Source organism: Lepidochelys kempii, chromosome 9 (genome assembly GCF_965140265.1).
Source record: "Lepidochelys kempii isolate rLepKem1 chromosome 9, rLepKem1.hap2, whole genome shotgun sequence".
Classification (NCBI taxonomy): Eukaryota; Metazoa; Chordata; order Testudines; family Cheloniidae; genus Lepidochelys; species Lepidochelys kempii.
Window position 1 is genome coordinate 21,863,283 of NC_133264.1, and position 26,520 is coordinate 21,889,802.

At 42.0% G+C, this 26,520-nt stretch overlaps 1 long non-coding RNA gene across 5 annotated transcripts; it reads right to left on the reverse strand.

Moving 5' to 3' along the window:
• LOC140917212 (uncharacterized) lies at window positions 1–26,394 on the reverse strand. Of its 5 annotated transcripts, XR_012160748.1 has the most exons (5): window positions 26,020–26,394; window positions 23,959–24,043; window positions 21,989–22,113; window positions 14,436–16,557; window positions 1–4,453 (listed from the first exon to the last, which is right to left on the reverse strand). It is a non-coding gene; the product is annotated as an uncharacterized lncRNA (long non-coding RNA). The 5 variants fall into 5 exon arrangements; XR_012160749.1 differs by lacking the exon at window positions 23,959–24,043; XR_012160751.1 differs by having other exon boundaries at window positions 1–2,731; window positions 21,989–24,043.
• Between the last annotated feature and the right edge of the window lie 126 nt (window positions 26,395–26,520).

Sequence of the window (26,520 nt, forward strand, 5' to 3'; positions counted from 1 at the left end):
TCATTGCACAGAATATTTCAAAATTTCAACTTTTCTTCCAGATTCAGAGCAGAAGGATGGGAGGATTAGGCAACAAAACCTTAAATAGTAGAAATGTGACAAGTATGTCACATTTGGCTCTAGATCCAAACTTCCAAAAAGTTTCGAGGCATTTAGAGCTTGGGTTTTTTATTAGGACCCATTGCTACACTGTAGCATATTATATGATAATGATTCTTCAGGACACATTTAAAATCTACCATGGAACTCAAACAAGATCTAATTTTTTTAATGCAGATAATTAATTGCCCAGCCATTGAAAAATTTTATGATTTTTCTCTATACATTTTATTACAGCATATATTTGTTATGTACATACACTCAATAAATATGTAAAATGCCATCTGTTCATAGAATCTGCCATTCATACAGTATTGGAATACATAGCAGGAATCCTTACTGAAGACATAAATAACATAATAAGGAACACAAGCACACTAAAATATATTTTTCTTATGTACTTTTACTATTGGGGATTCCAGTAAGTGAATGTTAACAATTTGATAACTGGAGCAAAGTAAACCTTGATTTTTTTTCATTGTATCCATCATCCTCCATGGCCAAACCAGTTAAAAATTCAAGATACTCAATTAAAACAATAATAGTTGAAATCACCTTTTCCCCCAATGTTGTGAATTTAACATAATTTAATTCTAAGGCTAAAAAAAGTATTGGTGCCTGTGACAGATTTAATTTATGCTAGACATTTTACATGGGTACCTTGCCTTGTCAGCAGGGAGAAGTGGCAAAATGAGATTATTATTCCTATATTTCCAGTAACCCAGCCCATTTATAGTTTAAATAATGTTACATTCCCAGCCGTTTTGAGCAATCTGCAGCCCACTCTGAGGAAAGGAAGGATAGCCCAGTGATTAAGGTACTTGCTTTGGACCCAGGAGAGGTGGGTTTCATTTCCCTGTTTCTACCATAGGCTTCTCAGACCATGGGCAAGTCACTTAGTCTCTTTGTGCTTCTGTTCCCCATTGATAAAATGTACTTTCCTACAGCCCCTTCTGAGAAAGCTACTGCAAATTTCAATATGCCTGTTGTCCCCAGTGGCAAAATTTCAGTAATTTTTCACAGTAATTCATGTGTAAAAGATTATTTTGTTTCTTCCTATGTGTAAGTTACCATGAAAACAGGTAGGAACTACAGGGCCTTTGGAATATCAGGTTTCACAAATGCTAAGCAAGAAGGAAAGCATCCAGCAATAACATGTTGACTCATTCAAAAAATATTCATGAAAAGTCACCAAGGTAAACAGAAGAGGGTTTCTTAACAGACCTTTCTATTAAAACTTATAGTAATGATAGTGGGCCAGATCCTGAGTCATGCTGAACATTTGCATTTCTACAGACAGAGACTTGCAAGTATTCAGACCCTTTCAGGGTCTGGCCCAGTCCTTTTAAGTGCCATGTCAGGTTATGATCCAGTCATGCAGAGAAATGAGAAGCAGAAACATTCTTTTTTCTAATGTGATCCCTGGTATTTCAATAAATGTTAAATACAGAAAGAATGTAACATTCTAGATGGAGAGCTTTATAAGTATTTGTAAGTAAATTTGGCATACATTTAATTCTCCCATTGTATAAACTATTGGTATTTACCTTAATCTAATTACATGTTGATTTTATAAGCCTTAATCTAGTTCACTAGCCTGAGGACCTCCTTAGGGACATTTGCTCCTACAGACATTGGTTTTAATAAATGCACTGATATCTCTAATTAGACAAAAATGACACACTGAAACTGATTTGGGGAAAATGTCTTCCTTAAAGCTGTAGTCAAAGAATAAGAAATTGTCTTTGTTTCTCATCACGTGATAGTCTGCAACATGAGTAATTATTTTTTGGTTTTTCTATGCTGTACAATACTTAAAGGAACCTAGGGAGGGCCAGGTTGGAAAATGCTGCCAACCCAGACATTTCAGGGTACTGTATTCCTAGTGTCCAATTCCACCAGGGATAGACTGTAATGCCGGAGGGATACTTTCTGCTGATGCTCCTGTACCATGTGACTTGGAGTTTGAACAGCATCATACATCCAAAGATTACTGTGAAGATAATACACTAATTCTCTATGGAGTTTGTTTTCTGTCCCTGTATACAGGCCATTAGATGCTCCTCTTCCTCTTTTTAACAGTAGACTTCTTTCATAGCCATCCACCTCTGTTCTGGTCCCAGTGCCTACCTTCCTCATTAGTGGAAATTTCAAAGGAGCCCTCCGTCTGAAATCAACGTCCAGAAATTATTGTTTGGTTCTCTCTAGAGAACATTTTTGTTTCCTTGTGTCAGTGACTGTCTTTTGATTTCAAGTTCACAAAAGTAGATTAGTGCTATGAACATTTTATTTATAGTTAAATTTCATGCTTGATTACACTTTATTTTACATTTTATTAAACCCCAAATGATCATTTAAAAACTCCTGAATCAACTAATTATTTACAAAACTAGTCCAAAAAATTCAGCTTTAAAGTATTATGGCCTTGATCTGGCATTCTCTGCAGACTAAAAACTCCCAGGAGTCTGTGGACCCAATCTTGCTTCTAATTAACTCAAAGGGATTCTCCCAAACAAAGGGATTTTGTAGGTCCATCATTACAAGGCATGGCTGTCTTACAGACTGGACATATTTTAATGCCCAGAAATTTAGGGTTTTCCATTGGACCTGACCTTCAGCACCAAGGCAAGACCTGAGAGAAACAAGAAAAAAGTCCTTTTCTTTCTTTTTTAAGCCAACAGATTTAAATGATATTTAACAAATAACAAAGAGCTACAAGGAAGAAGGAGGACATGTGGTCTCCACCTTGCTGCGATGGGTTGTGAGAAGGATCCTAGTGGCAGTTGAGGCCATTCCACCCTATATACCTTCACTTCAGGGGCATCAGATGTGAGCCTCAATAGACACTGACAGCTAAATGATTCCAGGCTCATGTACACGAGGGACACACAGCTACACCGGGATCTGTGTGGACAAATACTTGAAGAAGAAATAATTCCAGGGAAATACTACTTGGATTTTTTCTGAATTGAAATACAAGGCAACTGACTCCTTATAGACAACCCATCACAGCAGGTCAGACCCCACGGTGTCCTCCTGCTTCCTCATAGCTACTGACTCTAGTTTAAAACCAGTCGATATCAGTTTATCAGTTACTCCTGATAAACACCATGTAAATGAAATCAGAATCAATCCAAATCCAAATGTACTGGCGCACCTAAAAATGGGCATTCAAAACCTTTCACATACAAATTGAGAGGCTTTCAACTTCTGCTTCTGAAAATGGGGCCCCGTATGTTCTTTCTAACAAGTATGATTTGTTATACTTTGGATTTGTTGGGGAATATTGCAGCAACTTCACTGATTCCAACAGAAGGAAAGGTAATCTACCTAAAATATCTGTGGATTGTTTATGGACAATCATGCCTTAATCAATACTTTTCAGTATATTTTTATGTAGGGCACAAGAGTTAAATACTAAAGAATGTCAGTCTCCCAAGGTTTTCATTCTGATTTATCATTCTGGAATGCCATGTTTGTATTGAGGGCTGCAGTCAATTCACACAAGAGCCTATCATGTGATACTGATGAAAGTCATACACATTTTAAAAAATTACATTTTGCCTATATTTAAGTATTGTATTAGAAATTAATCTCTCAGCTCATAATTTTGTACTTCTGTAGCATTCAAAGATCTCAGAGTTGTTTACAACCAATAACTAAACCTTACAATCACCCTGGATTGAAGGTAACCCTTGTATAAATACTACAGTGTTCTACACTATAGTAACCACTAACACGTACCCTCCAACGCCAACCCCCCAATTCTGTGGTATCAGTATTGTAAAATGCAGTGTTTCAAATTTCTGTATTACTGTAGTATACTATCGACTTTATATTTAATAAGGGGATTATTATGCCCATTTTACAAATAATCCATCTGCGCTTCAGCTTCAAGTGACTTTTCTGAGGTCATAAGGTCAGTTGGGGAGCTCAAATAGAAGCCAGATAATCCATCTCCCTGCCCCCTTCTTCAGCCACTAAACATACTCCTTCTCAATAAAATTGGCAACCTGTTCAACAAACTGAGCAGGAATCGGGTAAAAATCCTCAAAGGAGTGAGTCTTGCCCCTTCCTCTGTGACCACAAAGTCACAAAATATCCTAACTGTGTTGGGGTGGTTCTAGTTCTCAGATGGAACCTAATTTCCTGAAGCTTGCACAAGGGGTGCATTCAACATGGAACTTAGTAATGAACCTGGCCTTTTTGACCTGATCATCATCCATAATGATCTACAAAAAGCCTATTCTGAACTGAAGGAGAGTCTTGCTGAGAAAATCCAGAAGGTCCAGGAATCCAAGAAGTCCTGAGTTCAGTCTGCTTGGCCGCCATTCCTAACGTGCTTCACAGCATTCTGTTCCAAGAGAGACATTCCCTTTAGCCTGATTCCCTTCCGAGTTACCATGATATTTATATTAAAAACTAATCCCACCAGTTTAACTTAAATTGTTTTTTAAATCAATTCAGTTAAACCAATGCAATCCTGTGTGGACATTTTTATTTTTGTTCAGACTGGCTTATTTTGAGCTAGTTTAAACCTTCTCACTTGCCACTTTCTCATCTAGACAAGACCTAAGAACAGAATCAAACTCCTTGTCTTTATTTTGATTTATAATGCTCAATTAATACTGATATTTCCTCCATCATTCACCAGTACTTTCTCTACATTCCCTGAGCCTGATTCTCCTCTTGATAAGGGGTGACTCTACTGGAGTCTGTGGAATTACTGGAGTGCAAAATTGGTATACTTAAGAGCAGAATCAGGTCATGTATTTCTGTTCATCAGCTACCTACTTAGAAATACACATCTGCAATGACTTTTACCTTCGACCATTGCCCTGTAGCCATTAACTTTTTGCATTACAGTCCAATGAAGCTATGATAGAATTTAAGGAGAACTCTGATCATAGAATCATAGAATATCAGGGTTGGAAGGGACCCCAGAAGGTCATCTAGTCCAACCCCCTGCTCGAAGCAGGACCAATTCCCAGTTAAATCATCCCAGCCAGGGCTTTGTCAAGCCTGACCTTAAAAACCTCTAAGGAAGGAGATTCTACCACCTCCCTAGGTAACGCATTCCAGTGTTTCACCACCCTCTTAGTGAAAAAGTTTTTCCTAATATCCAATCTAAACCTCCCCCACTGCAACTTGAGACCATTACTCCTCGTTCTGTCATCTGCTACCATTGAGAACAGTCTAGAGCCATCCTCTTTGGAACCCCCTTTCAGGTAGTTGAAAGCAGCTATCAAATCCCCCCTCATTCTTCTCTTCTGCAGGCTAAACAATCCCAGCTCCCTCAGCCTCTCCTCATAACTCATGTGTTCCAGTCCCCTAATCATTTTTGTTGCCCTTCGCTGGACTCTCTCCAATTTATCCACATCCTTCTTGAAGTGTGGGGCCCAAAACTGGACACAGTACTCCAGATGAGGCCTCACCAATGTCGAATAGAGGGGAACGATCACATCCCTCGATCTGCTCGCTATGCCCCTACTTATACATCCCAAAATGCCATTGGCCTTCTTGGCAACAAGGGCACACTGCTGACTCATATCCAGCTTCTCGTCCACTGTCACCCCTAGGTCCTTTTCCGCAGAACTGCTGCCTAGCCATTCGGTCCCTAGTCTGTAGCTGTGCATTGGGTTCTTCCGTCCTAAGTGCAGGACCCTGCACTTATCCTTGTTGAACCTCATCAGATTTCTTTTGGCCCAATCCTCCAATTTGTCTAGGTCCTTCTGTATCCTATCCCTCCCCTCCAGCGTATCTACCACTCCTCCCAGTTTAGTATCATCCGCAAATTTGCTGAGAGTGCAATCCACACCATCCTCCAGATCATTTATGAAGATATTGAACAATGAATCCATCCATTGATGAATGGAATTAAAACTGTACATGAACTGCAGATATGTTACATTATTTGCCCACTATGGTTCAGCATAACCTTAATTAGAAATCTGTCACCTGCAGTTTCCCTATAACTAGCTATGTTTATTATGCCCTACAGCCAACAATCATGACCTGAAGAACCAAGAAGAGTGTGATTTCTCTCACCACCTAGTGAATCACCACACTTCTCTGTGAATTTCCAGGGGCAAGGACAACTGAGACCATTATTGCCAGTAGGCTATAGTTGCAGCAGAACAGTTTTACTGTGACTCCCTGGCTTAAGAGGGAGCATTCCTTTGTCTTTCAGTACTACTCAGGCTGGTAGACCAACCTCTCTCTGTGCAGCACCATTTTTCATGGTTTTAAATCTCTAAGCAATCTTTTTCTTAGGTTTATTTTGTTCTGGTTCAGATGAGGTCCTCCTCCCCCTGGGCCAATATCAGTAAAAGAGACTGAATCAGAAAAAAAACTAGCTTCTACCTTCCTGTTAACGGTATCAAATTTTTTAAATAAGAAAAGATTAACATTGGCCCTACAGTTGACATCAAGTAAAACAAAATGCCACAGTTTTTTGATTTTGATATAATTCTTGTAAATCTGCACTGAAATATTTGCTCTCTTTTTGCACCAATAAAATAAATCATAATAGGGAGAGTCCACTATCAGTTAGGAGGAAAAATTAAAGCTAGAGATAGAAGAATGAAAATTGTTCTAAGTACAACAAATGTTATACACTGGCTCACATTTTATTTCCTTTTTTAATTGACTCTAAGTTGTATCTACAGTTTGTAATTTCACCTCTTCTTCCTTTTCCCAACCATCAGAAATACCAAGTCCCAATCTATTATGATACAGTGATGACATCACGGGAATGATTATCCATGATAACATATATAAAAGCATTCAACAATACAAACAGGCAGCACTTTGAAAAGCTCTCCCCCACCACACCTTGGGTATCTGTTGATTTGAATGTTGGGCAGATGAATATTCTGGGTTGAGAACCTTATCAGGTGAGAGAGAAAGTACAATAAGGAAACAGACAGAAGGTGGGAGTATGAAGGTGGCATGGGGAAAAAATATACTGTAGGAGCATAGTAAAAAAAGGGAAAGTTACCATTTCAAGATAGGGAAGGAAAGAGAAGTAAGAGGATAATGGAAGGACTGATCTAGAATAAGGGACTTGGATTAGAATTGCTGGAGGAAGAAAGCAAGGAAATTGAGGGGGTTGAAGAAAGAAGTAGAAGGAACCTCTAGGAGTTCCACTCCAGTATATGGCAGTAATCTATGTAGTAGAAAATGAGGCCCTGAATTTCATCTTTCTTAATTAGTTTCTTAATTAGCTTAATTCACAGGAACAGAGTGCATAGTTGTTTGTTTCCAGCTTTTTGACATGACATTCTATCTGGGTTTTTTTTATTAACTATTTAATAAGTCATTTGCACTGCAAGCTTTCCATTTTAGTAAACCTTACATTTAACAGTAAGGGCCTGCTGGTACAAACACTCTCACATGTGGAACTATATACATACATGAAGAAAATTACTCATGTGCATGTTAGCAGGACTGGATCTCAAACAGCAAAATGCAACATTAGTAGACAGGTACTGTACAAAATATAGGAAAAGAGTAAATTCTTCCACTAACTTTAAACAACTATTTTTACTAATAGGTTTCATATTATTCAGTGAGTGCAGTAAGGTGTATGTAAATAAAAATGACACCGCTGAAAGAAAAATAGTGCTGTTAAAAATCACTACTGCTCCATGGAGAGCAATGTTGAAGCCATACATATTTTTAAAAATAACATATAGCACTACTGAACTAGATACATAAAAATAGTTAAGTACTGGAACAGGCTTCCAAGGGAGACTGTGGCATCCCCATCATTAGAGGTTTATAAGAACAGGGCTAAGATGTCTTCTTGAAGTTCCTTCCATCCCTCCATTTCTATAATTACGATTATGTATTATTCTATGTAGTGGGAGCCATTCGCGTTTGGAAGTTAGGATCTTCTCCCTGAATAGAAAGGGCCAGGATGGGCTCATCTGTATGTTTAAAATAACCCAAGATAATGATTGTCTGTGTGACAGGGTGGACTAGGCCCAGAGGCCCCCTTCTGGAGGCCTCAGGATCCTGATATACTCATCCCAGGAAAAGAGTAGTGGAGCTAAGTCCTCCAAGCAACCTAGAGAGGCTGTGTAGGAAGCAGCCAGTCAGGGGGGAGGGGAGGCTGCAAAGGAAGCAGCCAGTCAAAGGCCGTAGGGAGCAGCCAATCAGGGCCCAGTATGGCTTTATAAAAAGGAGCTGCAGCAGTACTAACTGTTAGTTTCTGGCTGGAGCCAGAGGAGGTGCCTGCCTGGACAAAGGGAACTACAGCACCATGGACAGCTTAGTGCTGGAAGGTACCAGGGGGGCAAGGAAGAACTCCTGGCTGGCTGTTAGGCCTAACATAAAAGAGCCCTGAGATAAGGGTGAAGCTTTAGTGAAGGCTGGGCCTGTGGGGAAGTGGCCCGGGGAACTGAAAGCAGTTTTATTAAATAGATGTGGAGGTGCATGGTTGCTATTCTTAGGGACCCTGGATTGGGACCTGGAGTAGTGGGCAGGCCTGAGTCTTCCCCACCCATAGCGCACTGGGGAAGTGGTCTACAATTGTACAGTATAAATCCCCAGAAGGAGATCTGAACTACTTCGTGGCCCAGCTGGAGAGTTCAGTCAGAGGAAAATCCATATTGCCTAATGGGAGATGTAGTCCATATAGAAGATGTTGACCCAAAGTATAACTTCCATAAGGTAATGTGCCATGATAGAGACAGAGTTTGTTGAACTGATTGAAAATGAAAGGTTTTGGGTCAGTTCATAAAATGAAATATTTTGATTCAGGTCAAACTGATCTGAAATATTTTATATTTTGGATTTTCTGTCTGAAACCTAAAATGAAATATTTCAATTTTCCTGATTGAAAAAAATCAAAATTATGGTGCTGTGGAAAGTGCATTTTCTATTTAAATTATTTTCCAATGGAAAATTCCCAACCAATTCTACCTACTAATGCTCTAGTCAGTTACCATAACAGGTGGAAGGATTTTTTATGTTTTTGTTCTTCTGGTTGATCCACAGATTTTAGAGTTCTGGATTCTATTCCTGGCTCTGTCAGAAGCTTTCTATAGGACCTTTAAGCCTAAATTTTCCAAAAAGTGTACACTTGTGTTTTTGAATGACCCATTTGAGACCTGTTAACCAAAAGTTCCTCTCTAAAATTAGTCTGTTTTATAATAAATAAGCTAAGTCTGCTGTTTAGACAGGCCACTAAAGTGTGAACAAGCCTATGACATGAGGTCCTTGCTATCTCACTTTACCCGACTGAGATTTAAGGAGCTCAAGAGATAGTATACTCCACCCCAGGCCCACTATTTTAAACATCTGCGGCTGAGAACTTTTCTCCCTAAACATAGAAATGCCACATTTGAACCTGACAAATGAACAGTTGCCTTTGAGAGTATCATTGCCACCAACAAGAGGGAAGTCAAGACTTTTTAAATTTCTAATGTAGAAAACATGCAGAAAACCAAAAACTCTTTGGCTTCACTGTGCAGGATACAGAGGCAAAAAAGGACACTTTGTTTTGTTTCTTGCTTTGTAGTTTACCTTTAATTTTTACTCTATATATTCATGTTCTGACAAGTAAATTTTGCTTGTGCCAAGATTACTCAAATGGGGGAAAAAAAAGAAGCTTATTTTTTAGATCTGTTTATTTTATTGTAATAGTCATTTTGTATTGTAATGTGAGCATTTGCTGTGCTTTGTTTTATTATATGCTGAAATCTGAATCAGTCACTGGTTTGGTTGGTTCACATTATCTTTAGAAAGACAGGTTTGTATTGTAATTGGATGCAGTGTACGTGTGACCTTGACCAGAAAGTGACATTTTAAAAAGTTCTTGTGACAAGTATTGTGAAACCCAAGTCATCAATAGGTTTTTGCAACCAGTTCTTCCTGATTGAACTATGAAGGTACAGAGGACTTAGCCTGCAGCAACACAACCATTTTATCGTTTCACAAGCCCTGTAGATAATTTTTGCAAAAATTTCCTTTTGTTGCCATGCCCGGTTCAGCTTCACCAGCATTCCCAATGTTGGGAGAGGGGCCACTGTGGATAGGCTGCCCCTGCCAGCTGCTGTGCCACCCTTTTAAGCACGTCAATTTGGCCTGCTCTAAAGTGTAGGTAACATAGTGCCTAAAACATCAGTGGGAACTGATAACCTGCCTATAGTAAGGCTCCCAACATTGTTTCCACCAGTGGAGCTGATATTCTGTTGTTAACACTGTGAACTTTTACAAAATTTTTTGCATAGACAAGGCCACAAAGTTCCAGAGTCACTGAAGACAGTTGTAGACCAAATCCTTGGTCAGTTATAATCAGGCCTTACTCAGGCAGAACTCCCATTAGTTTCTCTACAAGTTTAGCCTGAGTCAGAATTAAGTACAAACTGGAGGCCAGATCATTTCCCCGTGTGGAAGTAATCACAGATGGGCCAGGAAACTGACTTTTCTTGTAGAATTTCCTCTAATTTTTGGGAGGTGGGGAAGGAAGAACAGTGATTTATTCCATGTGAAGGAAGACACAGGTCCAGCAGCCCCAAATATCAGGAAATCACTGAGAAGCCCTGTATCTCTGCACCACCTCTCAGCCTCCTGCAGCCTTACCCATATGTGGTTCTGTTTGGAGCTGCACTGTCAAGAATTCCCTTACCAGTGCTTGCACATGGCCTCTTACCATTCAAAAGGGTTCCTCAGTGCAGAGGAGGCTCCATGCTATATTAATACAGCTTTTGGCTACATTAACTTTCCTCTTGATTGTCTGCCAGCGTTTGCTCATGGGGCTTCTATTCATAAGCCAAAACTGCCCCCTGCAGAAACAGAAATCCCAGGGAAGGTAAGTGTGCTCTCTCGGGGGTGAATTCTCCTCAAGGGAGCTTTGCTGGAGATGTAATTTGCAACTCCCTACACTAACACCATAGAATCTGCCCCATAATGTTTCCAAAAAATTTTTCTGATCTTCTGTGTGGTTGTCCTGTGTTCTCAGTAAATTCCTGGTAGGTGGGGCCTGCTGAACCTTTGGTTTCTTTTACTCAAACGCTATTAACCAGGAGAGCAGAGGGATATTTTGTACATATTTTAATAAAAACCCATTAAAATCTTTTGGGATGGTCTTCAAGTATATATTGCACCACACAAGAAGAATGACTAGAGCTTTATCTCCACTAGCACTTTTGTCAGCAAAACTTTTTTGACCGACATAAGTTTCACCAACAATGCCAGTGTGGACAGCGCTGTGTCAATGGGAGATGCTCTCCCGCTGACATACCCACTATCGCTCATGGAGGGTGGTTTAATTAGGCTGACAGGAGAGCTCTATCCCATAGGGATAGAGTGACTATATGGGAGACCTTACAGCGGTATAGCTGTACGGTCTGTAATGTAGACCTAGCCTAAGGTTATAGAAATATATCAGATCCCAGAGATATTTATTATGAATACATACTGAAAGAATTAAGAATTGTATTTATTAGGGGAATCCCTTCACACTATTCAAATTGGAGTGTGAGAATTTTCATATGAAGGTCAGATTAATTTGAATAAAGGGCCAGGAATAAAAAACAATGGGTGAAACATGTGCCTGAGGCTCCCATTTAAATTAATGAGAATTGTACACCTATGTAAGGCAGAATTTGGCTTACTGAATATTTCATTGTTAATTATGTTAGTAGTTTCTGACTTTAAATGCTAGTCACTCTGAGCCTGATTCTATCACCCTTACTCATCATGAATAGTACTTTTCTCTGCAAATAGTTCCAGTGACTTCAGTGGTGGGTGAGGGTTGGAGAATCGGCACCTAATGTATACATTTTTTTTAAGTAGACATAATAATCAAATTCAGCAGAGCCATAAAAAGTTATTGTGCATGATTCTGATCTCATAAGATTTTAAATTCATAACTTCAAGTCAGTGAAGTTATACCCATGTAAAACTGGTGTATTTGAGAATTTCGATTCTGTGTTCTCATCAAGCCAGAATGCAAAGGAAGGTGGGCAAAGTTGCTTTTATATCACTTTTACACCTCCCAGATTCTGGGACAGATGTTAGCGCAGCCCATGAGGCAACTCTACTATAGTGGCCCCAGCATCTTTGAAGCCACTAGACAGACTGCAGTGCACTCCAGCCACACTCCCTCGGTTTCCAAAATATGACACCTGCCTTGGCCACACCCTCCTGATTCCCACAACACGTCCATCCTGCCCCAGCTGTGCTCCTAGAATGCCCCTCTTCCAGAAGCTGTAATGGAGTGACTGAGAGCAGTTCTGTCAACTGTTCTGTTCCACATACAATAGCAGACCCAGCATACAAGGGCTGCAGTGGAGCCCATAATTGTGTGTGTAACTAACTGTTAAACACACATGCATTAATAGTGAATATTTTTAAAGCTCACACATTAAGCACTTTACATGATAAAGAGAAATCCATAGTTCCTGCCCCAATCTAAGGCTGAAGAATCTTAGTTAACAGAATGTGTGTTACTGAAATAATTTGTTCACAAATAAGCATTTTCTCCTTTCCAAATTTCTTGTGCCTCAGCTTGAGGCTGTAGTGAAATCATAATCTGATGTGTATGACAATGTAGTCTATTGCCAGAGAAATAAGTGCTATTGTGTGTGACCTTTCAATATTATATCTTCAGTGCAGAATTAATAAGCAAGAGGGAAAAACTATAGCTTAATTTAGAGATGGGCTCAAGTGATGTACAGCCAGGGTTGCTAGATTTCTACTGCATTAATAGCCCAAAGGCACTTAAACTAGCCCAAAAGTAGCCCAGTCGGTTTATTGAAACAAAGTTTCCTTAACACATTGGTCTATACATCAAATAACAAATGAGAGCTTTCATTAAATTCCTAGTACAAATTATATTACCGCTTTAAAAATCAAATCTGTTACAAGTTTTAACAGATCTTAATCCTACCACTCTAGAAAGAGTAGAGATTTTAGTAGACTAAAGCAGTGCACTTAACTGGAGATAGAAGCCTCAGTTTGCTATTCATGAAAATGAAGATCATGTTGTGATCAAAAATTTGGAGATTAAAAATAAAGATCAGAGTTTACAAGCTTCAAAATATTAAAAAGGAGAAAAACAGGACTAAACATGTTTGAAATCATTGCGCTTTTCATAAATTGTCATATTTGTGTATTTGACTTAACTTAAAACACAAACCCTTCTCTAAGGGGAAAAAAAAGGAAAATAAAAATGGGTCAGACTGAACTTCTCACATCCTACTTAAGTATATATTCCTTTGTGTTCTGCTCCCATATCACCATCACAAAGAAGAGTCGCTCTTCCCCATTCTCCTCAATACACACCCCTTCTTCTATTATTGAATGAAACTAGCAACTTCTGCCTTCCCCACTGAAATAATAATGGGCAATAAAGTAGCCCTAGAGAAGGAACGTAGTAAGCGCACACTTCAATACTGCTCTTTTGGGAGCCTACGGTGAACACATTTTGTTAGTTGTGTCCCATAAAGGGCTCTGTGATCTTCTTAGATTGGTGCGGAGTGGAAGAGAGGGTTTAGTGAGCTCAAGGGTAGGGAAGTTAAAGGCAAATAGGAGGTGGCCAAGCGGGAACTGGATGGGAGTCCAGCACTTTGCTGTACGCAGGCAGCCAACTGAACCCTTGCAGAGCTCGGCAGATTGCACTGGAGCTGCACACGGGTGCAGCAGTCACACTGTGCTCAGTACGCTGCAGGACCTCAGCACTGATGTGCCCACGCTACCCACAAAACCTTAGTAAAGAGTTCTGCCATGAATTCATTTGAGCTGAATTCATGAAAGAATTCCATGTGCTGCTAGGGGGTGTCTGGATAAAGCAGCTTCAGCGGCAGCCTCAGTGAGAGAGCCCATTACCCTCTCATGAATCCACTGAGTAGCTGTGCTGGAAAGAGCCCATTGAGCAAGACCATGACTTCAGCACTGAAACAGGGAGGTGTCATGTGTGCAGGGGGCAAAGGGCTGCTGCCTCCCAGCTCAGCCAGAGCCTACTCTGGGTTCACGGCAGCTGGGGTGCAGAGAGGCAATGGCTGAGCACGCACAAGTTGGGGGGGGGGGGGAGCAAAGCCACTGGGGGCCTCCCCTCCTGCCACCCACTGACAAGGGCAAGGAGAATCAGTCCTAGAGTGTCCAGTGGGAATGGGCTCCCTGCGTGCCAGCCCCCTCCCATCATATGCGGGGCACAATGTGACCAAGGGCTGCTCTTACTCCCTCAGTCTGTGGCTGGGCCCGCGGGGCACTGAGCTCCCAAGCTCTGCAGCTCCAGGGCATCTGGGGGACATAGATGAGGCAGCCCAAAATGTAACAACCTATAAGTAAACTAGCCCAAAATACCACAACCCGTGAATGCTCACATACTGCAGCTGCCATTCCACAGACTTGGCAACATTGTCCTGATGATGAGCACCTTCAGCTCCTTTTAAAGTCAGTGGGAGTTGAGGACACTCGGCACCTGTCAAAACAAAACAACAGCAAAACAAGGACACTGGACTTCAGAAAGGCATATTTGCCTACTATTTCTCTGAGTTGGTTGAAAGTCCCATGGAAAGACCAGTTAGGAAGAAAAGAAGTCAAAGGGGGCTGACAATTCCTAAAAGATGTAATACTTTGAACATCTTCCACGGGCATTACTTTGGAATGAGTTGATCTTATAAATTTCTGCTGTAGATTTCCATGACTCTTCTCCATAAAGGAGGATAGACATGATGCCATGTTAAAATTCATATTTTTGTTTCAAGGCCAATCATCATGCTACTTTTTGAAATCTTTTTAAGTTGTTTGCTGCTTTTGAGATTCTTCACTTGACATCTAGCATGTCATAACCAATGCATCTCTCTCTAAATAGGTAAAATGACTATTAGTGTTTCTCTGTCTATTGTGATGGTTGCTTTTACGACATTGATAGATGACAAAATATATGGCTGCTTGTTGATAAATCAATTCCATTAAACGATGTGTTGAACTAAGTAGGACAATGTTATCAGCAAAAACAAGTTCATCCAACTGTACTTTATAATTTGTCCATAAAATTCCTTGTTTGCCTTCTAAAGTTACTTGCATCACGGCATAGTCAATGATCAGTGCAAACCCTAGTGGGGACATAATACTCCAGTTGTGATCTCTCTTACACCAGTGTAAATCGGGAACAACTCCAATGAAGTCAAATGGGGTGATGACATTAAACCAGTGTCTCAGATTAGAATTCAGAAAAAAAAAACAGAACTTAGAAAGCATGGTAATGTATTATAACAGGACTTCATGGTAGTCAACATTCTGCACAGTGATGTGGGAGATATGGATTTGGTTTCCAATCCGAGGACTAGATCCTCAGCTGGTGTAAATCAGCAATGGAGTTGCACTAATTTATGCCATCTAAGGATCTGGCATGTAGTGTTTTACTCCCTGTGAAGGCAGACTTTGGGGAATATGGTATATGCAGTGAGCGAGAGAGTACCTTGCATTGCTTTATAGCTAATTATGGAGTGGTATTAATAGTTTCCCTTTTCAATCTAGTGCACTGTTGATAGGGAAATGTTGGCCACAATTTCAGGGATACAAAAAATAGAGAAATCTTGGAATACAAAATCCTTAGGGACTCAATATGAAGGGAGGGAGTTGGGAGAGAAGTCTGGTCACAGCAATGAAACTAAACTGATGCAATGACATCAACAGACCTTTGGCTTTATCAGTATCTTGAGTATGTATTAAAGCAATGTTCAAGAACATCTTTCAATGATTTCAGTGTCTTGTACAACATAGTTACAATGGAAAGGCATTGAACCTCATGACACTGGATATTTTAGGATTTATCCAATAATTTTACAATTTCATGTAGCTTATTAATTTGGACAGCTGAGCTGCCGGAAAGTGACTTTTGAATACCATTCTGACTGACAAGGACAGTTTTTTAAAGAGAGAAAAATTCTCCCTGCCATTAAGTGGAATCAAAAATCCCTTCCCTGCCCAAGCAGTGGTAGCAATAGCAGAGGTATGTAAGGTTAGAAAATGTCAGGAAAATGATCAAAAATGAGAATCTGGCACAAACTGTTCAATCAGTATAAGACAAGCAAAAATGATGGAGTGGGGTGGTTTGTTTTGGTTTGGGTTTTCACATCCTTCCTGAATCAATTTCTGCAATGTGCTCTCACATTAGTATCTTCCATTCTTCTCTGTAATTTGCTGTTGCTTCCATCTGCTGTATGCTTGTTGAGATCAACCTCTCCCAAATAAGGATTCTTCTTACGGTTTCTTTTGGGTGCCTTTGTTGCCTCACACCAGTTGGCTTCCACTTGATGACTTCATATGGGAGTCTCTGTTGGCATGTCTGTTGGAGTACATGCCCCAAATACAGTAGAAGTCCGTTTATCCAGTCTAATTGCCAGATCAGATACTTGAGATAAACCTGACAATGGGAAAATAAGATGCTGCTGTGCCATCTAGTGGCCAAAGGAGAGATCGCCTGCTTCTGGTTTGTTTCTGGATAACAAAGAAGTTGTATATTAGCAATACTAAAACTGGTATAGAATGATGTAACACTTTGGGGTTCATCCGGGCCAGTAAGGGCTTCTGTCACCTTCTGCCTGGGCCATAACTAGGGCAGGGCGAGTGGGGCAGCTGCTCAGGGCACAAAGCCAGAAGGGGTGGAAAAAATGAGGCAGTGAAGGATCAGCCCCAATGGCATCAGCCAGAGCAGAGGGTACTCAACCCTATCTCCCGACTGCAGGATTGGGCCCAGCAACATCAGCCAGAGCCCAGGGTGCTCAGTGGGCCACCCTGCAGGATTGGTCCCAGTAACCCTGGCCAGAGCAAGCTCTCCCTGCTGTGCTAGGACCATGGCGGCAGCAGGCAGGCAGGGCACTGAGTGCCGCCAGCTGCCTGACTGTGGGCCTGAACAGAGGCATGTATTCTCATGGTCTGGGTATCCAGAGCTGGCGGGAGCGAATCTGTCTGTCAGCAGCAGCAGCCTGCCCCCAGCACCTGGGCTGGGTTCCGGGCTCACATGGCAGAGCTTGGGCCATGTGACTGTAAGCCTGTCTGCCACAGAGTTGGGGCAGAGCAGCCAAAGGGAACAAGGGGCAGTTCCACTGTGTGTGCAGGGACCATGGAGAGAGTGACCCAGCTTCAATGGCAGGTCCCTAGGTGGTGAATATGATGTGACCAAGCTGCTGAGAAGCAGGTGCTCAAGGGGCATGAGTAGTCCAGGGAGCACTTTATGGCAGCCAGACTCCCTGGGCAGCAGCCAGCTCCAGAGGGTCTCGCCAGCCGGCACCCAGCTCCTTTGGTGCAGAAGCAAGCATGCATCAGGGGCCCGGGCAATGGATTCTCCCTAAAAATGGGAGAGCCACAAGGCCCTGCCCGTTCCAAATCCCTGGCCAAGCCAGAGCTGTTAGGAGGCAGGCGAACAGTGCAGGAGAGGAATGCAATCCAATCTTGGCCAGAGAAGCTGTTGAGGAGAGCGGAAGGCAGGGTGTCAAGGAAGCATTACTCCTTGTGAAAGACTAAATCAATTCCATGTTGTTTTTATTGTGACATAGTAATCATTGATATAAATCAAGGGTTCTCAAACTTTGGGTTGGGATCCCAAAGTGGTTCATAACCCCATTTTAATGGGGTTGCCAAGGCTGGCATTAGACTTGCTGTAGACTGGGGCTGAAGATGAAGCCTAAGCCCCACCACCTGTGGCCAAAGCCAGAGGGCTTCTGCCCTGGTTACAGGCTCCCCACCTGGGGCTGAAGCTCTTGGATTTTAGCTTCCCTGCCCTGGGGTGGCAGGGCTAGGGCTTTGGCTTTGGTCCCCCCACCCCAAGCTAGCAGGGCTCGGTTGGGCTCAAGCTTTGGTTCCCCCATCCTGGGGTCATGTAGTAATTTTTGTTGTCAGAAGGGGGTTGTGATGCAATGAAGTTTGAGAACCCCTGATATAAAATGATTGCTGTAAGTTTAAAGTTCTTTAATATCTATATCTCATCAACTCTAAAAGGTAATGTAATTTCCATGTATGAGCATGAATCATGATATATTAGGTCAGTGGTTCTCAAATTATTTACCATCCAGCCCTTCTGTTATCAAAGGACATAAACTAAGAGGGGAAAGAGTCAACACAGTAAGAGGATGGGGAGGGCAGTTCCCCTATCTTAGAGGTGAGGGGATAGTAGAGTCGAGCCTCCATCTGAGCAGCCCTGGAAAGGCATGCATTTTTATGTGCATTAAAGGTTGTTTGGGTTTTTTCTTTCTTCAACCTGAAATTCTCCCATATACGCTGGCAGAGAAGTAGAGGAGAGTTAAAGCCAAAAGACAGACTAAAAACATTATTTTGATTTTTTTTTAAAAAACCTCATGATTTTTGGCCCCAATCTCATTTTATTTTTCATTTCTTGAGGTTGGTAATACTTTAGTAGGTCTGTGAGCTGCAGCTCAGGAAGGAACCCTGAATATTAATTCTACTCATAACGAGCAGTAGCTGCTACTACAGTTTACTTGGGCTATGCTCTCTTTTAAATAAAGGTTATTTATCAGAATCCACCCCAGACTCCTACCTGTTACCCACCATGGAGCAGCAGAGACATTTGTGCTTGGGGCAGTTAGGGGAAAGAAGACAGGCATGTGATGAAAGACACTTGACAAAGGTAATTTACGTTGAAACTATTTTATTTAACATTAGAGACCAAGGGTCAAATCATCCCCATTGTAACCCCATCATCCATGCTAAATTACATCAAGGATTAATTTGGTCTGGTAACTATGTAAGAATATGGAATTCAAATTTTAAAAATCAGTTTAAATGTCAATTTTTGTTCTCGGAGATTAAAAAATTAAATTTGGGGAATCAGAGGGTTTGGGTTTAATTTAAAAGCAGAAAACTTCTCTAAGGTGCTAAAAAATTAAAATGCATTTCTAGCTCAAATTGGATGGCTTGCATCTTCAATGCATATTCCATCATGTTGCTTCCTTCAAGTATACAGACCTCAGTAAGGATGGATGCAGGAGCTTACATGGAGACTTTATTGCTGTAGCAGGAGCAGATGCTCAGTGTGCACAGCCTTTTATTTGCAAACGAGCTGACAACTAGCAGAGAAAATTTGAACCACTGGTTTAGCATTGACTAGTAAGGAAACAACAACAGCAAATAGCCCAGGAAAGATGACCACCTGCTTTGTGGGAACATTTTCATTTTTAAATGAGCAAAAGTGAGAATCTGGTTCAAATGGTACAGGGGAAAATAAAACTGCAGAAGAGGATGAAGAGGCTTGGCTGAAAGCAAACCCCACCCTTAATGGTGAAATCCTGGAGGCTGTAGTAGCTCAATGATACAGCAGAACCATGACAGTTCCAACACATGAACATTGGAGAGCAGGTGTGATACAAAGGGACACCCTGGTATTCTGTGGATAGAAATCAAGGTGGATTTTTTGCTTTTGTTTTCCCTAGTTTAACCATATGATTGTGATCTTACTTGCATACATGTGAATCCCGATGAACTCCAGTGAAGCCAACTGTCAGTTATTATTACACCACCAGGGAAATGTTAGTTTGACTTTTTTTTGCTCATCATGATCTATTTCTGCATGGTATAGAATTTTGAGCTTCACTGTGTTGAGAGTTCTGTGCTGACTTGCCATGGGAATCATCATATCTCCTCCGGCTCATCAGTCCTGACGTAAGCACATTGCAGACTCCCCCATCCTTCCATCTAACAGCAAACCTCCACCCACACTTCACTAGCGTGTCACAGAAATATATCATTTATGTTTCTAAACTCACCTGCTTGCCATGGCAGAGTGAGGAGAAGTAGGGAGGGGGAAGAGTGGGTAAAAATAAGGTTGCACATTGAATTTTTTGGGTATTACAATGGGGCCAGCTCTTTTTAATAGAGCTTATAGCCTGTTGTGGGGCCGTCCTAGTAAATACATTTTCTTTTTAGAAAATGATCATCAAAATCTTTTAAATACTGTACCTTTTTATACTATACATAACTCAATTTGAGATATTTACTGGTTTTTGTTTTTTGGGGGGTTTTTGTTAGTGGCTGATACCACTAGATATTTGATATGGCCAGTGTCAGCAAGACTAGTTGGGTTCCAAGGCTCAGATACTCAGTATAAAACTAAAACAAATAGCTATGTGTGTATATACGTGTATTTGTGTGTGTGTGTGTATATATGTGTGTATATATATATATATATATATAAATAAAAGATATCCTTAGATATCATAAGGTATCCTTCCCACAATCCACTTTTTTAATTCTAGATATTCCACTTCAAGTCTGAAATGGCATATAAACCCCAGGATTAATGAGTGTTTTTGCAGATAATTTTTATCTTCTCAGTTTAAATGTAATTTTTTTTTCTTTTTTTTTTTTGTAATAAAATGAGGGCTAGGGTTTGCTGGATCTGAACATTCATTTTCAGTAAATCATTTTACATCAATGCACATTTGAAAAAACAAACATGAGCACCTGCTGAAAGTTAGAGGGAGTTAGATCTGAAGGAGGTTTTTAAGACAACATCTTGCTAATCAACCATTAAGTTACTGCTTACTCAAGTTACAGTGCAAAATCTATAAAATGATGAACAAGAAAGAACCCATTTGCAAATTTAAAATATATTCCCTGGAAAGAAAAAGTACACATTTTTATAATGGGAATTTATCAGCTAAAGTTGCAGTGTAAAGGTGCCTTAAAGTGGACAGAAACTGCTTCCTGAGAATACCTCTTGTGTAGGAGCAGGCCCTCTAAGGCAGTGTATGCACTGGTGGAAGGGCTCTACGTTGGCCCCAGTCCGAGCCCTCAGGAGGGGAGGTGTTGCGGTGTGGCCAGAGTACAGTGAACTGTACTGCACTACTTTACAGCTATCTGATGATTCCCAGGACCCACTGGGGGTGGGAGGAACCATGGGAAGCAGGGCATAAGTTGGAGTAACCTTGAGGGTGCTTTAACTTACATCAAGGACCAGGCAGGCCACTTCATGAGTGAGTAGTGTAGAGCCAGCTGCAATGACCTTATTCCACCTGAAGACTGTTTAAGCCAGCTCAGTCCCCTTTTTGCTGTTTGAGCAATGCAACAATAGATGGAATATAGACTAGGCTCTAGTTCAGTGGTTCCCAAACTGGCATTCGCGAACCCCTGGGGGTTCGCAGAACATTACAGGAGGTTCGCCAGAAAAATTTCACTAATGGCGGCCAGAGGACCCAGGACATTGGAGGCAACAGGTGGGACCCAGTTGCAGGGCAGACAGCCTGAGCCCCAGGGAGAACAGGGCAGGGCAGTTGGGGCTGGCAGCCCGAGTCCTGCCCCCGTGAGCGGGGGAGCTGGCAGCCCGAACCCCAGTGCTCCATGCGGGGCTGGCAGCCCGAGCTCCAGGGAGAGCGGGGCCAGGCAGTTGGGGGTGGCAGCCCGAGCCCTGCCCCCGTGAGCAGGGGAGGCGGCAGCCTGAACCCCAGTGCTCCGCATGGGGCTGGCAGCCCAAGCTCCAGGGAGAGCGGGGTCAGGCAGTTGGGGCTGGCAGCCCGAGCCCTGTTGGTCAGCGAGACCAGCAGCCTGAGCTCAGTGGAGCTCAGTTGACTGGGGTGGTCAATGGGGTCCAGCAGCAGGAGTCCCACGGAGTGAGGAGGAAATTTAAACTTAAATCTCTGGAAATATTCATTTTAGGAGGGGGGTTCACGAGATTTCACAATTTAGTGAAAGGGTTCATGGGCTGTTAAAGTTTGGGAACCACTGCTCTAGTTCCATGTCTCTGGACATTTGCATTTAGAACTCCACTCTGAGAAATATATTAAAGCCATAGTTTTGTACACATCACATATGTCATCCAGGAATATACCATACCTATTAAATTTGTGTAATGTACATATTTTGTTATGCTGTAAATACTTTCATCCAACTACATCCTTTTTGGAGAAACTGTAAGTACCTGAGTCTCTGTACTTTTTTGGAAGATGGCATAATGCCGGGAAACCAAGGATTTAAAAGGGAGTCTGCTGTCAATCCTTCAAATCCATAATTTCTTCTAAGTATTTGGCGATCAGCAGTGCTGAGCTGAGGGTAAAATGTAGCCAATGGTGAGGAAGAGTGAGAAACTGCTTGAAGAAATCACTGACAGTGAACTTTTAAGTTCTTTGCTTTAGTTATGGTTATCATACATGGAATGGTTCTTGTGCTACTCTTTAACACTATTGCAAATACTCTCCATAGTACCCTCATGAAGAAATACAATTACCATGGTATCTCTGAGAGCTAGATAAATTAGACTGTAGTTAAACATCATAGACCTGCTTCATCCCTGATGTCTCAATTTAAGTCAGTGGAGTTACAATAAGCATAACTATATCCTCTGTGAATTATTCTCCAAATGATAACAGACCAGAAAGACAGATCAGACTACTGAAGGACAAGCTCCTTTCTATGAACATGCAATTTAATGGGAGCTAAGAATGTGATTCATGAAAAATATACACCCATAAGAATGTTATGCTAGATCTGACAATTTTAGAAGCTTTGAAAGTTCGGGACAGGTCTGGATTTGAATCCTCCAGGGAACAAACTGCAAGTCACAAAATAATAGAAAAATTATTGCACCGTCCTCCCTATCTCACAGTTTGTTGCAAAATAATGTGGGATTAAAGTCATAGGAAGCAACAGTGGGAGGGTTTTGGGTGCTGCAGGGCAGTGGAGTGGGAAGATTCTGTGTAGGCCTGTTACAGGTTGTTGGTACTGGTTGAGAGTTAGATGTAGGGCTAATGCATCTACATTGGGGCTGGTACAGATATTGGCTTCTTTTTTCCCCCTCCCCTTCTTCTCACACCCACAGATTATTTAATCCTAGATCAAAGCTGAATTGTGGTGGTGAAATGTGGAAGAGGGGTTCAGCTCTAATGTGTTTGGATAAGAAATGAAAAGGGCAGTACAGCAGCAGGAGAGAGTAAGGAGGGAGCAAGATGTTCTTTCTTCAGGCTCCCATTGGGTCTTAGACCATATAATTTTGCTTTTCCCCTTCTGCCACCATCAGTCAAGGGCCTAACCATCTGTGATAATTTAAAATCTCAGGATGTTATCTGTAAAATGTGAGCTAAACTCCAGTATTTTCAATTTCGATAAATAAATAAATAACTAAATAAATTTCAATAAAGATAATTGCATTCTGCCAATCAAGGGGCTCAATTGTGCCTTTAAGACACAGGCCCATATTGAAGGATTTTTGGAGCTATAAGACTCCAAGAAATATTCTGCACACTGCTTCCCAGATCTCCCAGGTGCACAAGGGGAGTGACTGGGAAGCATTTATAAGTAGTTCTGTATAATAATGTGCTTTTAAGTGCCTTCCCTTTAAGTTATGAGACTAATGCCTTGGTGGTGTTATAGTGGTAACTCTTCCATGTTTTGTAGTATTTGTACAGATAGATATTATGGTTAAGAATGTAAAGCTTCTTTCATAAATTTCTTTTCACTCTAAAATTTTCAGATGATGGCCTTTTCAGTGCCCAGTAACTCAGAAACACTGGAACTTTAAATATACTAACTATATTATCAAAGCAGTATGATTGACATCTTCAGCCTTTTGCTATCATGGCCTTTAGTCACACTTTTGATATGTTTAGAAAACTTTTTCTGTGTTCTACCCTCCTGGTACACAGGTGTCAATAACTGCACATCTGAGTATTTAAATCCCTGAATATAGTTGCCAGTGCAATCTTCTCTCCTTCATCATGTCAATGTGTGTAATTATGATAGACATGTTAAGCTAGGACAACTTGAAAGAGGGGAAGAGAGTGAGGAATTTTAAGTGTCCCATTGAAACACGAAACACAATCCTTAATCACAATAGGAGGCTTTAAAATCTGTCTGAAAATTAAAACAAACTGAGGGAGACTTTCAAAGACTTACACAGAACAGGTTATGAACAGCGGGAATCATACAAGAAACTCAGCAGCAGAAGCTTCAGCAAAAAACAAGGGAGGAACTTTCCACACTAGCAAAGGAAGAAAAGGCACATTTAACCCATTGACCTCTTCCTATTCCAGTGATGCAGCCACATTCTGCTGAGGACAATCATGAGCTGAACAATTAGAAATATTGCAAAAATGAGCTAGAACTGAAAACACTGATGGAATCTCTTGTTTCTCTGACTCAAAATGGAAAACATCAATTTGAAATTTAGTCACTTTAAAAAAATAAGCTATGAGCACTGCCATTTTCTTGTGGTTTTACAATCATTGTGCTATTTTTTTCCTAGGCCATTACTGTAGTAAAGTAAATAAAAATATTTTCTCTTTAATCTATTAATAGTCATGAGAGGAAAATATCTCCTTTAAGTGTAGGAGTACTTGTGGCACCTTAGAGACTAACCAATTTATTTGAGCATGAGCTTTCGTGAGCTACAGCTCACGAAAGCTCATGCTCAAATAAATTGGTTAGTCTCTAAGGTGCCACAAGTACTCCTTTTCTTTTTGCGAATACAGACTAACACGGCTGTTACTCTGAATCCTTTAAGTGTGATTCAGTTGCACTCGCTGGCCATTCTATTGGTCTATGGGGCCATAGTCATCCACACATTTGTGACTGTTAAACTTGATTACTACAACTATTTCTATGTAGGAATAAACACCACTTACTTTGAAAAAGCTCCAACCTATACAAAATGCAAGCACCTATCTAGTTAATAAGACAGGTTCTTATGAGCAACGTTCCCTCTAATTTTTGACAGGCCATGTGTGCAAAAAATTTCTTCTGTGCAAAGTTTTGTGAGCGTGGTGTTTCACCATGTGCACGGGGTTTAAGATCTGTGTGTGCGCGCACATGCACACAGCTTAGAGGGAACAGTGTTTATGAGCCCATCATCTCAGTGCAGTACTCTCTACATCAGTGATGGGCAACCTGTGGCCCATCAGGGTAATCCGCTGGTATGCCGCCAGACCTTTTGTTTGTATTTGGACAGCTGCCCACAGCTCCCAGTGGCCATGGTTCACCGTTCCCAGTCAATGGGAGCTGTGGGAAACGGCGAGCAGCACATCCCTGTGGCCCGCACCGCTTCCCACAGCTCCCAACAGCGTGGTCACTGGGAGCTGTGGGCGGCCGTACAAATGTAAACAAAATCTCTGGCAGCCGGCCAGAGGATTACCCTGACGGGCCGCAGGTTGCCCACCCACTGCTCTACATTATCTCCCTGGTGAACAGAGAACCAAATTTCAAATCTGACCTGGACTCCGGATACAAAAACCATCACTTGAGTCAGCTGGCACTAGTAACTTGAGTTGGCTGCCATCACTCAGTGAATAGGTCAGACCTTGAATGAGCTTCCCGCAACAGCTATGTGCCCAGTCCCCTCCCAGTCTCCTATGGCCCCACCCTCAAGAGCCTTGAAATCACCCAGGGGGCGCACCCATCCCAGCTAGGGTGCCTCTTCCTGTGGGGTCCTGGTACGGCCGCCTTGGTGTCATTGCCAGCAGGTCCCCTAGGAGTCCCTGGTACTGCCCCTGCAGAGCCCCTCTGCACCACACCCCATGAGTCCCTCTTCCCCCCCAACTCCGTAAAATCTGTTATGGAGTCCCCCTCCATCACTGGGCATTCGTGGCCCACCTTACAATTTCCTTACCCAGATGTGGCCCTCAGGCCAAAAAGTTTGCCCACCCCTGACTTAGGGTATCCACTGATTGCAAAGAAGCTACTGTTCTGTCTCAAACTAATCCCACTGTCACTGGGGGAGGTGCAAATTTGATGGAGGTAAAGGGGAGTTGGATAGAGGTAGAAGAAGTGACTCAGAGTTGAGAAAAAATAAGAAACAGTGAAAGCTGAGAGCCCCAGTACCCTGCCATCCCCAAGTGCTGGTTTCTGCATGAGTGCAGGGCTAGGATAAGCAAAATACACAGTTTTGTTCTGTGGTTATTTTAAAAACATAGTGAAAAGTTTTGTAACAATTAATAATAAATAAAAACAACAGCTACTAACCGCTTATGTGCCTCCTCCCCCAAGGCAGCGGGTGCCGCACAGTCTCTTGCCCCCCAGGCTAGAGACAAAGGGAGAAGCCCTCGCAGCTCCCAAGGTACGCGCACAGCAGCCAAGTGGGGCGGGAAGGAGGATCATGAGGACATTGTTGTTGACTTTTAGCTGACTCAACAACTGAAAAAGCAGCCGCTGCAGGAGGAGGAGGAAAAGGGCACCCCGCGCCCCCGCCCTCTAAAAATCTGGGGCCCAAAATGGCTGTCCGGCTTCGGGGGGAAACCCCGCTGGCTACTGTGAAAGAAGCACTCTCTCCGTCACCCGTCTCGCCGTCGGTGCCTTCACCCTACGTGTCTCCGCCTCGCTCCCCACGTCTAGCGTCTTGCCCCATCCCCGCCTTCTCACCTCCACTCCCTCCCCCAACTCAGCCCCCTCCCTCCAAGTTCTTCTCTCCCATTCGCCGCCGGCCCGTGTCTCCACAGCCAATCAGAGAGCGCGGCCCGTAGGGGT